Here is a 16,656-nt window from a genome sequence, read left to right as displayed (position 1 = left end):
AATAACAATACATGAAAACTACTCTATGTGGGAATTTTTTCATGCATGCCTTTTCCATGTGGGCAATTTTTTGTGTGGACATTTTTCTGTGTGGGTAATTTTCCAAGTGAGCAATTTTCTTGTGAGCATTTATGACAGTGGGTTTTTTTTTTCTGTGTGCAATGTTCCTGTGGGCTTTTTTCATAGAACCTATTTTCACATATTTTCTAACTTTCTGCCACAAGTCTTATGTTAATCTGATAGCTCCAAATATTGAATACAGCCTACACAATTCATCCTGACCATGAATTTAGCAGTAAAAACACAAAAGGAATATGCTGACCTCAGCAAACTCTCATGCAAAGTAAAATGTCATTTGGCAAAAAATTTAATTTTGTTCATGAGTTTTTTAAATACATTATACTATACTGTGGTGTAAAACACTTGACAAAATATTATGGAGACTGACAAACAAATATACTTTCATTTCTCATCAACATTCCATTTCCAATCTCATCATTTAATAAATTTTATTTTTACCTTAGATCACAATTTTTGTCCAAACTTATGTTTCCTACTTTAAGCAAAATATTGAAAAGTAAAAAAATTAACCTCTCTCTGACACCTTTAAATGCCTGCATCATCATTACTTTTGATTTGTATGGTGCCACAGCACTCCACTCTGCAAGTGAGAAAAACAGTACATACAGTACATAAACCATAAACATACAAGATAGACAAAAAAATGCAGACAAGTAAACAAACAGCAAGGATTAGTGGCGCCTCATTACCTGTCTGGCTGCAGGGGGTCTGCAGCACTATCCTTAATGCTCTCCCAGTGATTGACATCTGAAATCAATGGTAGATGGGCCTTATGTCAGGTGGGGAGAGGCTTAGGTATGGGGTGGGGCTTAACTCTGCCTCTGCTAAACAGGCTGGCTTCTAGGAACTGCATAAGCCCATAGAAACCAGATAGAGCTTACAGTACAGCAGGGGAGTGGCTTACCATGGGAATTGCGCTATTTGCTGTTGCATGCAGACTGACAGTTCCAGGGGGAGAAAACACATCCATCTGGGACTGGCTGTCTGGTTGTGATTTGCAAGGAGTGCTTCCTATGGGAAGTTACTGCCACTGATAACATGTCCCTGCGGGTGGCAGATTTTACTGCATGAGTCACCTTCCTGCAGCACCTAGGTAAAATCCGCCACTGAAAGAGAAAATGGGGAGGGAAAAACTGCTGCGCTAGTAGGTAGCTACAATGGGTATGTATAAGGAGATGTCACTCTATCTCCAGTATGTAATCAAGAAAAAATAAAATACAACCTCTCTTTGCATTACCTAAATAGACAAATAATGTGTGAAGCGTTCAATAATAGTGTATTGTTCATAAGTCCAACAGTTGTTCAATCTTTATGAGATGACGGAGTCCACGAGATCAAAATTTCATAGTTCTCGAATTATGGTTTCAAAGATATCGTATTCATAAATCACTAGTCATATAAGTGGTCACGCCATTAAGAGGATTCTGAAGTTGATGGTTGATTTCCAAAAGTACGCACCGTACTCATGTGAGAAATGTGTTGAGAATGCTCATAAAGGTATCTTTTCCATACAGTTTTCATATGAATTGGCCACAGGTTATCAATGTCGATGTTCTGCTCTCAGACACAACATCGGAGCCTCCTCTCTGCTTCTTCCCCTTTGATGAGACACAAGCGGTGGTCTCCCCCCAACACTGAGACTGCAATATTGCATTGGCATTGGCAGTTGCGTTGTGTAGGCAACACACCATGAAGACCAAGGAGCTCTCCAAACAAGTCAGGGACACAGTTGTTGAGAAGCACAAGTCAGGCTTGGGTTAAAAAAAAATATCCAAATCTTTAATGATCCCCCGGAGCACCATCAAATCCATCATCTTCAAATGGAAAGAACATGGTACCACAACAAACCTGCCAAGAGAGGGCCGGCCACCAAAACTCACAGACCGGGCAAGAAGGGCATTAATCAGAGAGGCAGCACAGAGACCAGAAGGTAACCCTGAAGGAACTGCAGAGTTCCACAGCAGAGACTGGTGTATCTGCGCATGTGACCACAATAACTCCATAGAGCTGGTCTTTATGGAAGAGAGGCCAGAAAAAAAAAACATTACTTAGTGTTAAAAATAAGAAGGTGCATTTTGAGTTTGCCAAAAGGCACGTGGACAACTCCCCAAATGGAAGGTGCTCTGGTCAGATGAAACTAAAATTTAACTTTTTGGCCACCAAGGAAATCGCTATGTCTAGCGCAAACCCAACACTTCCCATCACCCCAAGAACACCAGTAGCAGGGACTGGGAAACTGCATCGAGTCGAGGGAAAGATGGATGGTGCTAAATACAGGGATATTCTTAAGCAAAATCTGTTTCAGTCTGCCTGTGATTTGAGACTGGGACAGAGGTTCACCTTCCAGCAGGACAATGACCCGAAACATACTGCTAAAGCAACACTTGAGTGGTTTAAGAGGAAACGTTTAAATGTATTGGAATGGCCTAGTCAAAGACCAGATCTTAATCCAATTGAGAATCTGTGGTCAGACTTGAAGATTGCTGTTCACAAGCAGAAACTATCCAACATGAAGGAGCTGGAGCAGTTTTGCCTTGAGGAATGGGCAAAAATCCCAGTGGCAAGATGTGGCAAACTCATAGAGACTTATCCAATGCGACTTATAGCTGTAATTGCTGCAAAAGGTGGCTCTACAAAGTACTGACTTTAAGGGGGTGAATAGTTATGCACGCTGAAGTGTTCTGTTATTTTGTCCTATTTGCTGTTTGCTTAACAATAAAAAAAATATCTTCAAAGTTGTAGCCATGTTCTTTGAATGAAATGATGCAAACCTTCAAACAATCCATTTTATTCCAGGTTGTGAGGCAACAAAACATGAAAAATGCAAAGGGGGGTGAATACTTTAGCAAGGCACTGTACACCCATCAGCCAAAACATTAAAACCACCTACTTAATATTGTTAAGGTCCCCCTCATGCTGCCACAACAGCTCTTACCCATCGAGGCATGGACACCAAAAGACCTCAGAAGGTGTCTTGTGGTATCTAGCACCAAGACATTATCAGCAGATTTTTTAAGTCCTGTAAGTCCAGGTCAGGTGTGGCAGGGAGTTCAATAAGTGGGCAGAAACATGGAAGATGTCTTGTAGGTGGGAGTAACAGTGAAAGTGGAAAATAGGTAATGCGCAGAACAAAAAAAAACACAGTTGGCACAGTATTTGCGGATATATTTGATGTGTGGGAAGGGGTGTTGTTGTAAAGGACTTTGCAGGTAAAGGCAAGTAACTGACATTTTATTCTAGTATATTAAATGACAGTGTATGGGTTTAAAGAATGGTAGAGGACGTGAAAAGGCCAGAGTAAGATCAGTATTGCTGATGCATTAAAGCACTGTAATGGTGATAATTGGGTGGGTGGAATGTCTACATCATTTAAATTATACTGCTGCCATTGTGGGTCAAATAAGTTGGTTCACGTACTCAGAAAGCATTAGATGAACTGCTTTTGACTGCTTTTAAATCAACAAAGTGACTGTTATCGGCAACTTTTTGAAGCAGTTTTAAAGATGAACAAAATGCATTTTTAGTTACATTTATATTGTTACTTGGTAAAATAGACTGTCTGAGGGAAGCTGGCACAATTTTCAGATGAGCTCTCTAGAATATCTGTGTGATGTTTTGGGTCAAACTGCACATTTGGGAAAACCACATTGTGCCAAATATATGAATTTTCCATAGATTAATTTTGACATACACATGTGTCTAGCAGCATGGCTAAAATGGGAATAGCATTTAATAAAGGAATTGTTTGCTTGTAGCAGGTATCACTGATGAAAAGTTTGTGGAAGATGCTTAGGCTGACTATTGTTAGTGGTAGGCAGGTGCTTGGGAAAAGTATTGCTAGAAGGATGTTGATACTCACTGTTAGCATCATCATCATTAGCTTAAAGATGGTAGTCATCATGTGACATGTTGCAGGCCTGGAACATTCTGTCAATTGGGTATACAAGCTCGACATAAAAATATCTTACCACAAATTACGTTGCTCAGTCCACTTTATTCTGTCAATCAGTTTTCCTGTGTATTGAGAGACTACCTTATGCACTGGCATTCATAAACGTCATATTTTTTTTAAAATTAAACAGTAAATGTAAACTTTGGCAAGGGGTGCACAGATTATATAGAGATGGCTGGTTAGGAATTGGACAAGATTTTTCATTGGTGGAAGGGAACGATTAATACACCCATTAAAACTAATGATCTCTAATTTCCCATTAAGTATAATTTATTTTGCCAGGGCAGAGCTGTCAAAATCTTTTCCACTAAATGATTTCCGTTATTCACAATGATGTTGGTTTTTGCTGCTTTATAAGTAAAGTACATCTCTGTAATTCAGTTGTTAGCATATTGCTGTCAAAATAAAGCTGAGGGGAAAACAAGATACAATTTAAAAAGCTTTTTAGTTAAGGGTTTAAACTTCTTTGTGGAGTTTTCTGTTTGGTAATATGTTTTCTATTATACCCATAAACATTACATTTTTACTAACTGTTAATATAACCTGTACAGGAGCATATCTAGCAGGGTTCTGTACTCAGAGAGGGCAAGTGTGTACAGTGCTCAACATCCCTGCATCGCTTACAGCTTACATCATTGTCATTGCATTTTAATTATCATGTAAAAAAGTAATAGAATATAGGGCCTGATTCTGAGTTGGATGCAGATGTGCTGTGGCTGCATCTTTTGTCACAGCACCTTCTTATGCTGGGTCTGGGACTCAGGGTCGACAGCAAAAAGGTCGACACACCTTAGGTCGACACCAATTGGTCGACACACCTTAGGTCGACATGGACAAAAGGTTGATATGGACAAAAGGTCGACAGGAACAAGGTCGACATGGAAAAAGGTCGACATGAGTTTTTTATGTTTTTTTGGTGTCGTTTTCTTCGTAGAGTGACCGGGAACCCCAATTAGTGCACCGCATCCCCTCGCATGGTGCCTTCATTCCGCTACCTCTTCGCTCGGCACAGATTACCGTTCCAATCGTAGTCCACGTGGATCATTAAGTATGAAAAGGTTCCAAAAAAGAAAACAATAGTGAAAAACTCATGTCGACCTTTTTCCATGTCGACCTTGTTCCTGTCGACCTTTTGTCCATGTCGTCATAAGGTGTGTCGACTAATTGGCGTCGACCTAAGGTGTGTCGACCTTTTTGCTGTCGACCTGGAGTCCGGATACCCTTATGCTAATGGAATGGACAGTTCTCTCTATACTGAGATGCCCACTTGTAGCATTTTGAAATGGTGCTTTTCATCTCAGAGCATCTTTAGATGCACCACTGAAATGTGCACTATACCTTGTCATGCCTGTCTTGGCTTAGCCACCTCCTGTTACCTCCCAAGAATGCCAACTAAAATCCACAGACCCTGCGTCTGATTCTATACTGTGCCTATGAGGAGTAACATTCAGGACACATGCATAGAATGACTGAGATGCATGCACAGACCTCTAAACGAGGCTCACAATGCCTCCTAAATATTGAGTTTTTTCCAAGCTTGGGTGATATGACATCCCTCTCATTCAGACATAATTTCTTGACGTTATTTATCATCAGCTGCAATGTATAGCAGTGTTTGGGGAAGCAGTTGGTGTGGAGAGTATAAAATACAGCAACATCTCAGAGTAGACGCTAAGTGCCATTTTCAGAGGTTTACAGCAATACATATGGATCTCCATATGTAATGTATTAGAAAGGTCCACAGTAGATATCTCAGAGAGCATTCTATGAGGCTGCAATGTTACCACATGCTTCAAGCTCAAGAAAGAGAATATTTTCAGAACTTGTTCCCAATATAGAAGCATCTGAGGTTCTTAACACAAAGAAAACATCAGAAAGGGATTCCCCCTCAGTACCCCATGGCTTGAGTATTTGCAGGCTGATGGTCGTACATGCACATTAGCACTCTTGGGTCATAAACCCAGAAAACTTTTCATCAATGGGACAGATCTATATTGCAGGTATGCCAGGAAAGAAAAAAGTAAGTGATTTATGATAGATCCTCAGATCTACAGGAAGTATTTTGTGTTTGCAGCCTCCAAAGAGAGTGGTAAGTGGCTTCCTGCCCACTGATTAGAGAGCGGCTAAGAAGGGGATCAGTATGATATGTGGACTGTTGGGATCCTGGCAGTCAACAGACCGACTCCAGAATCATGACAGCTGGAATACCGGTCGCAAGTACATCGTGTCCCCTCGCGAGCTCGCTGCGCTTGCCACGTGTTTCAGGCCCGGTGGTGACCTTAGGTCACCACACTAATCTATTAGGGTGGGGATTCTAGGCAGCGGTCGGTATTCTATCTGCCGGCATTTCACCGGGTGTAAGGATTCTAGCGTCGGTATCCTGACTGCCAGTATCCCAACAGCCAGCAAATTGACTGCCTCCCCTAAGAAGTGAGGTACTGCCTGGATTTGGCTTGATGTTTAATATTCTAGAGCTCTTTAATGCAGATAATTGAGGTACTCTTATGTTCAACCTCTGGCCTGAGACCTTTATTTTGCCCTAAAACACTGGACACTAACAAAATTGCTGCTACCTGTTAGTTATTTCCTTGTGCACACTATGAAAAGCATTCACCTATTAAAAAAACCTTTAATGTGTAAATGATAATATTGTGTTTGTTATTCAATATTGTATTTTAGAAAGGTGTCAAAGTCTAATCTAGTTCTTTCTTCTTGTAAAAACTACAGGGGTATATTTAATAAGCAATACTTTTTGCAATAATATAAAATACAAAACTGTTGTGTTTTGCTTTACATATTACTGACATGTTAAACTCTGCAGGAAAAAGCGTTGCCGAATATCAACTTTAGAAAGCCGCAATTTTTTAAATATACAACATAGAGTAGTGTCTATATGTTATTTTGCCTAATTTTAACTATTATAGAAGAACACATTTCTATAAATGTATATAAATAAATTACCTTTATGCTGGCTATAACCTATGGAAAACTATAATGTAATTAGAATGTGATAAGATTGAATACAGTACTTTACATACTATAGTTTTTTTTGGGGGAGGGGTTCATATTTTTTTTTAATAACAGATTACCTAAACAGTAGTTTAGTTTGTGGCTTGCTTCATTAAGTACCGTAGATATATTGGGGTACATGGTATTAATTGCATCTCAGGCATCTATTTTGTTAATTGTTCGTGCACCATTTTCCTTTATATTAAAAATGAAAGTTTTTTTCTGTTAGAATAATTCATGGAAATCAAATGGTGTTTGTTACAAAGCTACCAAATGCTCTGTATCCTGAGCCCACCATACATACAGTACAATACAACCTAATTTACAGCCCAGTCAAAATTGCCAGCTTTAACAATTATACAGGCAGGGGTCTACCATGCAATTTTAAATCAAGCACCTACAGTAGATATACTTAGTCTTAATAAATAAATGACTTGAAACATACATTATATATCACTCAAATCCACGAGGACTTGCATTATGTATAATATATCAACTGTGTGATTTATTTATTAAGCAAAACGTGAATTTTCAGTGCTTGTGTTTCGAGGCGCTGTTTGTCACACACAGCTAAATGATGTATTCTTATTAGTCCCACTCAATTACCAAGTCATCCCTCTGTGCACTGCGTATTTGTTAATGATAGTGGCTCAGCACTGCAGCTACAATACCTGTGATTTTTGTGATTCATAGCTGCTCACTAAAACAGTGAAAATGATAAATTGAGGGCTGTTGATTAAATGCTGCTAACAGTATGCCTCTTATGTATTTGTTGCAGTCAGAATTAAAGAAACAGTATTTCTGAAATAACAGGTATTGTATGTTTTAAAAATAAATTTCTTAGGTTAGTTTTACTTTTTTAGAGAAATTAATATCTATAAAGTGCAGTTCATGTGCTTAATTTTGTGTTTTAAAGAAACATTATTGCTGAATTTAAAGGTTCTATGTTTTAAAGAGGAATGTCTACTTCTCTCACATATACAGTTCTGTAAATCTGTGAAGACAATGTTTTTGAAATTACAATATCTGTGGACAATGAATAATCCCAGTTGTAGAAAAGGAAACAATGTTGTAAGGTTATATAAGGTCAAAACAGGACATTTTGAAGATCTGGGATTACACAAAATAATTATGTTCAGCTAATGAAGGAGATGATGATGATTAACAAAGCAAGCTTATAGACAGTGATGGACAGACCACAAAGATGCGAGCAAAGCCAACCAAGAGAGCCCCATTCCTGCATCTGTCTGATGGTGATAAACTGTGTATTACCCACATATTCTATCTCTTCAGGATGCTGTACTATTCCCTATTAAATTGTTTATGATTGCCTAACACACTTTAGAGGCCACAGATAACAGAGAGTGGAGCTGAGTCTGCCAGTTTCCCATATTTGTGGCAATCCATGGACTCACTTCTATTCATATATGAAGCAGGTACCTAGGTCTTTCCTTATTGCTGTCTAAGCCATCACTGATCTCACTGAGTACAAACATTCTAAACAAAACACCTCCAGCAGCAACTATGGCCATATATCAGTATCTGCTTCCTAGAGCAACGGACACCAACAAGACAACCCCAGCTCAGAAGCCAGTCCTGGCACAAGCCCCAAATAAAGATAATGTGTGTATATATGTATATATATATATATTAGAGATGTGCACCGGAAAATTTTCGGGTCTTGTGTTTTGGTTTTGGATTCGGTTCCGCAGCCGTGTTTTGGATTCGGACGCGTTTTGGCAAAACCTCCCTGAAAATTTTTTGTCTGATTCGGGTGTGTTTTGGATTCGGGTATTTTTTTCAAAAAACCCTCAAAAACAGCTTAAATCATAGAATTTGGGGGTAATTTTGTTCCTATAGTATTATTAACCTCAATAACCATAATTTCCACTCATTTCCAGTCTATTCTGAACACCTCACACCTCACAATACTATTTTTAGTCCTAAAATTTGCACCAAGGTCGCTGGATGACTAAGCTAAGCGACCCAAGAGGGCAGCACAAACACCTGGCCCATCTAGGAGTGGCACTGCAGTGTCAGACAGAATGGCACTTAAAAAATTGGCCCCAAACATCACATGATGCAAAGAAAAGAGAAAAAGAGGTGCACTGTGGTCGCTGGACAGCTAAGCTAAGCGACACAAACACCTCAATATCACAGGAATTATTTGTTCTAATCAATGGTATTATTGGTCCAAATCACTGGGAGAAAATGACAATATCACTGGAATTAAATGGCAGTAATGTCGGGAATTATATCAAATGGCAGTACCACTGGACATATACGGAAGTGTCAGACAGGATGGCACTTAAAAAAATAGTCCCCAAACAGCACATGATGCAAAGAAAAGAGAAAGAGAGGTGCACTGTGGTCGCTGGATGGCTAAGCTAAGCGACACAAACACCTCAATATGACAGGAATTATTTGTTCTAATCAATGCTATTATTGGTCCAAATCACTAGAAGAAAATAACAAAATCACAGGAATTATTCGTTCTAATCAGTGGTATTATTGGTCCAAATCACTGGAAGAAAATGACAAAATCAATGGAATTATTCGTTCTAATCAATGGTATTATTGGTCCAAATCACTGGAAGAAAATGACAAAATCACAGGAATTATTTGCTCTAATCAATGGTATTATTGGTCCAAATCACTGGAAGAAAATGACAAGATCACTGGAATCATTTGGCAAGATCACTGTAATTAATAATTGATTATAAATCCCTGATATTAATTGGTAAAATCTCGCTATCGCCTGCCTAGTGAAGTGAAATCTAGATGGGATTTTGTACCGGGGACACAATAACTTCATCAATTGTCTAAATCCCAATGCACTAATGGTGGAAAACGGGTGCGCATCTAACAGTGCACTGATTATACTGAGAACTGATTATACTGATCAATCACTGATTATTCTGAGCACTAATTTTACTGAGCACTGATGATACTACGGAGAACTGACACTGAGCAGCAAGAACAGCAATGGACTATTGTACTGTAGTATACTGGTCACCACAATGCTGCACTATACTACTATATACTGCTCACAACAATGCAGCACAGATATGGATACTTGAAGTGACACAGAGCTGCAAGATACAGCAATGGCCTACTGTACTGTACAACTATATACTGTTGGTCACCAAAATGCTGCACTGTACTACTATATATATATATATATATATACTGCTCACAACAATGCAGCACAGATATGGATACTTGAAGTGACACGGAGCTGCAAGATACAGAAATGGTCTACTGTACTGTACAACTATATACTGGTGGTCACCAAAATGCTGCACTGTACTACTATATATACTGCTCACAACAATGCAGCACAGATATGGATACTTGAAGTGACACGGATCTGCAAGATACAGCAATGGCCTACTGTACTGTACAACTATATACTGTTGGTCACCAAAATGCTGCACTGTACTATATATATGTACTGCTCACAACAATGCAGCACAGATATGGATACTTGAAGTGACATGAAGCTGCAAGATACAGCAATGGCCTACTGTACTGTACTACTATACTGGTGGTCACCAAAATGCTGCACTGTACTATATATATATATACATATATATATACTGCTCACAACAATGCAACACAGATATGGATACTTGAAGTGACACAGAGCTGCAAGATACAGCAATGGCCTACTGTACTGTACTACTATACTGGTGGTCACCAAAATGCTGCACTGTACTTTATATATACAGTATACTGCTCACAACAATGCAGCACAGATATGGATACTTGAAGTGACACGGAGCTGCAAGATACAGCAATGGCCTACTGTACTGTACTACTATACTGGTGGTCACCAAAATGCTGCACTGTACTTTATATATACAGTATACTGCTCACAACAATGCAGCACAGATATGGATACTTGAAGTGACACGGAGCTGCAAGGTACAGCAATGGTCTACTGTACTGTACAACTCTATACTGGTGGTCACCAAAATGCTGCACTGTACTACTATGTATTCTGCTCACAACAATGCAGCACAGATATGGATACTTGAAGTGACACGGAGCTGCAAGATACAGCAATGGCGTACTGTACAACTATATACTGTTGGTCACCAAAATGCTGCACTGTACTACATATATATATATATACTGCTCACAACAATGCAGCACAGATATGGACACTTGAAGTGACACAGAGCTGCAAGATACAGCAATGGCCTACTGTACTGTACTACTATACTGTTGGTCACCAAAATGCTGCACTGTGCTATATATATATATATATATATATATATACTGCTCACAACAATGCAACACAGATATGGATACTTGAAGTGACACGGAGCTGCAAGATACAGCAATGGCCTACTGTACTGTACTACTATACTGTTGGTCACCAAAATGCTGCACTGTACTATATATACTGCTCACAACAATGCGGCACAGATATGGATACTTGAAGTGACATGGAGCTGCAAGATACAGCAATGGCCTACTGTACTGTACTACTATACTGGTGGTCACCAAAATGCTGCACTGTACTACTATATATATATATATAGTATACTATATACTGGTCACACGACAATGCAGCAGATAATGAGCACTGATAATCAGGATACTGTCTAGAACTGAGTCTGACACAGAGCTGCAAGATACAGCAGTGACCTACTGTACTGTACTGTACTGTACTACTATAATTATATACTGGTGGTCCCCACAATGCAGCACACTGAGCACAGATATTTGCAGCACACTGAGCACAGATATGGAGCTTTTCAGGCAGAGAACGTAGATATTTGCAGCATACTGAGCACAGATATGGAGCTTTTCAGGCAGAGAACGTAGATATTTGCAGCACACTGAGCACAGATATTTGCAGCACACTGAGCACAGATATGGAGCTTTTCAGGCAGAGAACGTAGCCACGTCCTCTCTGTTCAATCTCCAATGCACGAGTGAAAATGGCGGCGACGCGCGGCTCTTTATATAGAATCTGAATCTCGCGAGAATCCGACAGCAGGATAAGGACTTTTGCATCGTTCAGGTTAACTGAGCAAGGCGGGAAGATCCGAGGCTGCCTCGGACCCGTGTAAAATACATGAAGTTCGGGGGGGTTCGGATCTCGACGAACCGTACCCGCTCATCTCTGATATATATATATATATATATATATATATATATTTAAAGAAAAATACTATTGCTCTAATACACAGTGTATACAAATATTATATATGTTTACCACTTCAAATATATAAGTGAGTGTTTTAAAGTTAAGAAACAATCTTTCACGTGAGTCCAAAGAACTGAAGTGCCTAGGAAAATCCACAAGAGACGGCCAAGCTCCTTGTCTGTTCAGCGCACGCATTCCTTAAATCTGTGAAAAAAATATATAAACAAGAAGTGCCTTCTAGTGCAAATCGCGTAGTATAATCACTGCTTGTGTGAACAAAAAGGTATAAGTGAACCCATACCATATAATCAATTAAAACTGGCTTATCTCAAACTCTTTATCCACAGAGATTAGTTGGCATCATCAGGGTTTTTTCATATATTTATTGTAGATCCAAAATGCATAGAAGTTGTAAAAAACAAGAAAGGACAAACATAGTGTAAAACAATAAAAAAAAAATTTGAGCACTACACACAAGTTTGTAGTTGCCCGTATATTGGGGGTCATTCCGAGTTGTTCGCTCGTTGCCGATTTTCGCAACGGAGCGATTAAAGCAAAAATGCGCATGCGCATGGTACGCAGTGCGCATGCGCTAAGTATTTTAGCACAAAACTTAGTAGATTTACTCACGTCCGAATGAAGAATTTTCATCGTTGAAGTGATCGGAGTGTGATTGACAGGAAGTGGGTGTTTCTGGGCGGAAACTGGCCGTTTTCTGGGAGTGTGCGGAAAAATGCAGGCGTGCCAGGATAAAACGCGGGAGTGTCTGGAGAAACGGGGGAGTGGCTGGCCGAACGCAGGGCGTGTTTGTGACGTCAAACCAGGAACGAAACGGACTGAGCTGATCGCAATCTGTGAGTAGGTCTGGAGCTACTCAGAAACTGCTAAGAATTTTCTATTCGCAATTCTGCTAATCTTTCGTTTGCAATTCTGCTAAGCTAAGATACACTCCCAGAAGGCGGCGGCCTAGCATGTGCAATGCTGCTAAAATCTGCTAGCGAGCGAACAACTCGGAATGACCCCCATTGATTTAAAAGGGTTTTTGCTTATCAAAATAGTCTCAACCAGTCATGGATACCCACGGGTACACTTATACCTTTTTGTTCACACAATCGGTGATTATACTACGCTATTTGCACTAGGAGGCATTTCTTTTTTTTATATATATATATATATATATATATATAGATAGATAGATAGATAGATAGATAGATAGATAGATAGATAGAGATATATAAAATGAGAGATATACACCAAAGCACAGGAATAATATGTAATTTGTTTGTTAGATTTTGCGGCATTCAGTTATTCAATTTCCAAGAACCATCACCTTGGTTTGGTATGTCTGTATATATGATAAAATGTATATACATAACTGCTAATAAGGCAGTACTAGCTTATGCTGTGGGTCCAGCGTACAAATCTCCCATGCTGGTGTCACTGGCAGAGCTCCAACTTCCTGTAACATCCTGTTTGAGTGACCAAAAGGATTGCCCATTGCCCAGCATTTACAAAAGGAGTTCATATACACAGTATAGTTATCATTTGAGCCATAGCTGAATTATCATTAAGGGAAGATATTTTCCTTTCTACAATACCCTAACATGCCCTATATTCTCTTCACTGGGTCACCCACAAAAGTGGACTTTTGACTGTAGAAAACTTTACATTTATGGGGCTGTGTCAATTGCAAGAATAAAGCACTCACATTAGCACCATTATTTTTTGCAGCTTGCTTTAAAATATATCATGCATTACTGCACACAATGAAAGAAATACCAAGCAACTACAACCACTATTTTCTGCCATTTTTATGTTTAGCCTTTTCTTCCGCCAGTTTGACAAAGTGCATAATGATAAACATAATACTGTGCATTTTTCACAAAAGAATGGGATTTTTGTAAAAGTGCACATTGATAAATCTGCCCTCTGGAACATATGTAGTAAGAATGCCATTTTGATTTCTCACAAATATTTAAAATGCCCGCTCTAATATATATTGTAAATGCCTGCAACTCTTATTACCATATCCCATGAATGTGCGCTGTACATCGCACAACACTGCATCCCATAAGAGAAAACAATACACCCACACGTTATCTGAGTTCCAAAGCTCATTGATATTTGTTGTTAAAAGGATATGGATTCAATATATATTACAAAGTACAGTATACCTATAGTTACATGAATACAACTCACACAGTAAACAGTTAGAACATACAATTACATACAGTTATATGCAGTTTCAGTTACATGCCAGCGATACAATACCATATCTTTCTTATATAAGTTTATGTCTCCATATGACTCTCTCTCTCTCTCTCTCTTTCCTCTGTAAAATCATGCTGAGACTTCATCTTCTTCTGAGACCAAAAAGCAACTAACTCTGAGACCAAAAGAAACAGGAACTACCTTCCTGTGTGACCAGCAAAATGTGTTAACTAGTTTCTGGGGGAGGGGTTCATGATGAGTCACTATTCTCTTTGTATATGCTGATCAGATTCAGCCTTGAAGACATCCAAAGGGGCTGGCCTGAGTTTCCTGTTCATTACCTGTTTGGAGCTTCTATTGTTCTAATAGAAGTGATTTTAGCTTTTATACATGTAATCAAAATTATCCGCTGCAATGTCCCACAACTTAATAACAAGTATCAAATTAATCTACACACCAATCTGCTTGTTTTAATAGTAAACATGACAGGTGTATCTGGTTCCGTTCAAATAATACACATTCATGACATTAATTCATTAGGTAATTTTAAATCATCATGATGTCTGACGCTTGATATTATTATAATTATGTACTGTATGAAATAAGTGTCGAATCCATCTCTGTGGCATGTCCGTGTAAATTAGTGATGAGCGGGTTCGGTTTCTTGGAAACCGAACCCCCCCGAACTTCAGCCTTTTTACACGGGTCCGAGGCAGACTCGGATCTTCCCGCCTTGCTCGGCTAACCCGAGCGTGCCCGAACGTCATCATCCCGCTGTCGGATTCTCGCGAGGCTCGAATTCTATCGCGAGACTCGGATTCTATATAAGGAGCCGCGCGTCGCCGCCATTTTCACACGTGCATTGAGATTGATAGGGAGAGGACGTGGCTGGCGTCCTCTCCGTTTAGATAGAGAGTGAGACACTTGATTTACTGGAGCATTAGGAGTACTCAGAGAGTGCAGAGTTTTGCTGATAGTTATACTAGTGATCACCAGTTTTATTTATTATTTAATATAATCCGTTCTCTGCCTGAAAAAAAAACGATACACAGTCACATACCATATCTGTGCTCAGCCTCAGTGTGCTGCATGATAATATCATCTATGTATATCTGACTGTGCTGAGTAGTGCTCACTGCTCACACAGCTTAATTGTGGGGGAGACTGGGGAGCATTTATAGCAGGAGTACATATTTAACAGTGCACACTTTTGCTGCCAGAGTGCCAGTGTGACTGACCAGCAGTGACCACCAGTATATTGTCTGCCTGAAAAAGTTAAACACTCGTGTGGTGTTTTTTTTTTTTATTCTATAAACGCATTCTGCTAAAAGTGTCCAGCAGGTCCGTCATTCATTATATTTCTATCTTCTTCATACTAGTAGTTTAGGAGTCTGCAGTGCTGACAGTGTCCAGCAGGTCCGTCATTATATAATATATACCTGTCCTGCAGTAGTGATATATATATATTTTTTATATCATTATCATCCAGTCTATACTAGCAGACGCAGTACGGTAGTCCACGGCTGTAGCTACCTCTGTGTCGGCAGTCGCTCGTCCATAATTGTATACCTACCTGTGGTGGGTTTTTTTTTTTTCTATCTTCTTCATACTAGTAGTTTAGGAGTCTGCAGTGCTGACAGTGTCCAGCAGGTCCGTCATTATATAATATATACCTGTCCTGCAGTAGTGATATATATATATTTTTTATATCATTATCATCCAGTCTATACTAGCAGACGCAGTACGGTAGTCCACGGCTGTAGCTACCTCTGTGTCAGCACTGGCAGTCACTCGTCCATAATTGTATACCTACCTGTGGTGGGTTTTTTTTTTCTATCTTCTTCATACTAGTAGTTTAGGAGTCTGCAGTGCTGACAGTGTCCAGCAGGTCCGTCATTATATAATATATACCTGTCCTGCAGTAGTGATATATATATATTTTTTATATCATTATCATCCAGTCTATACTAGCAGACGCAGTACGGTAGTCCACGGCTGTAGCTACCTCTGTGTCGGCAGTCGCTCGTCCATAATTGTATACCTACCTGTGGTGGGTTTTTTTTTTTCTATCTTCTTCATACTAGTAGTTTAGGAGTCTGCAGTGCTGACAGTGTCCAGCAGGTCTGTCATTATACAATATATACCTGTCCTGCAGTAGTGATATATATATATTTTTATATCATTATCATCCAGTCTATACTAGCAGACGCAGTACGGTAGTCCACGGCTGTAGCTACCTCTG

This window comes from Pseudophryne corroboree, chromosome 5 (assembly GCF_028390025.1).
Source record: "Pseudophryne corroboree isolate aPseCor3 chromosome 5, aPseCor3.hap2, whole genome shotgun sequence".
Classification (NCBI taxonomy): Eukaryota; Metazoa; Chordata; class Amphibia; order Anura; family Myobatrachidae; genus Pseudophryne; species Pseudophryne corroboree.
Note: the sequence above shows the minus strand (reverse complement) of the source record.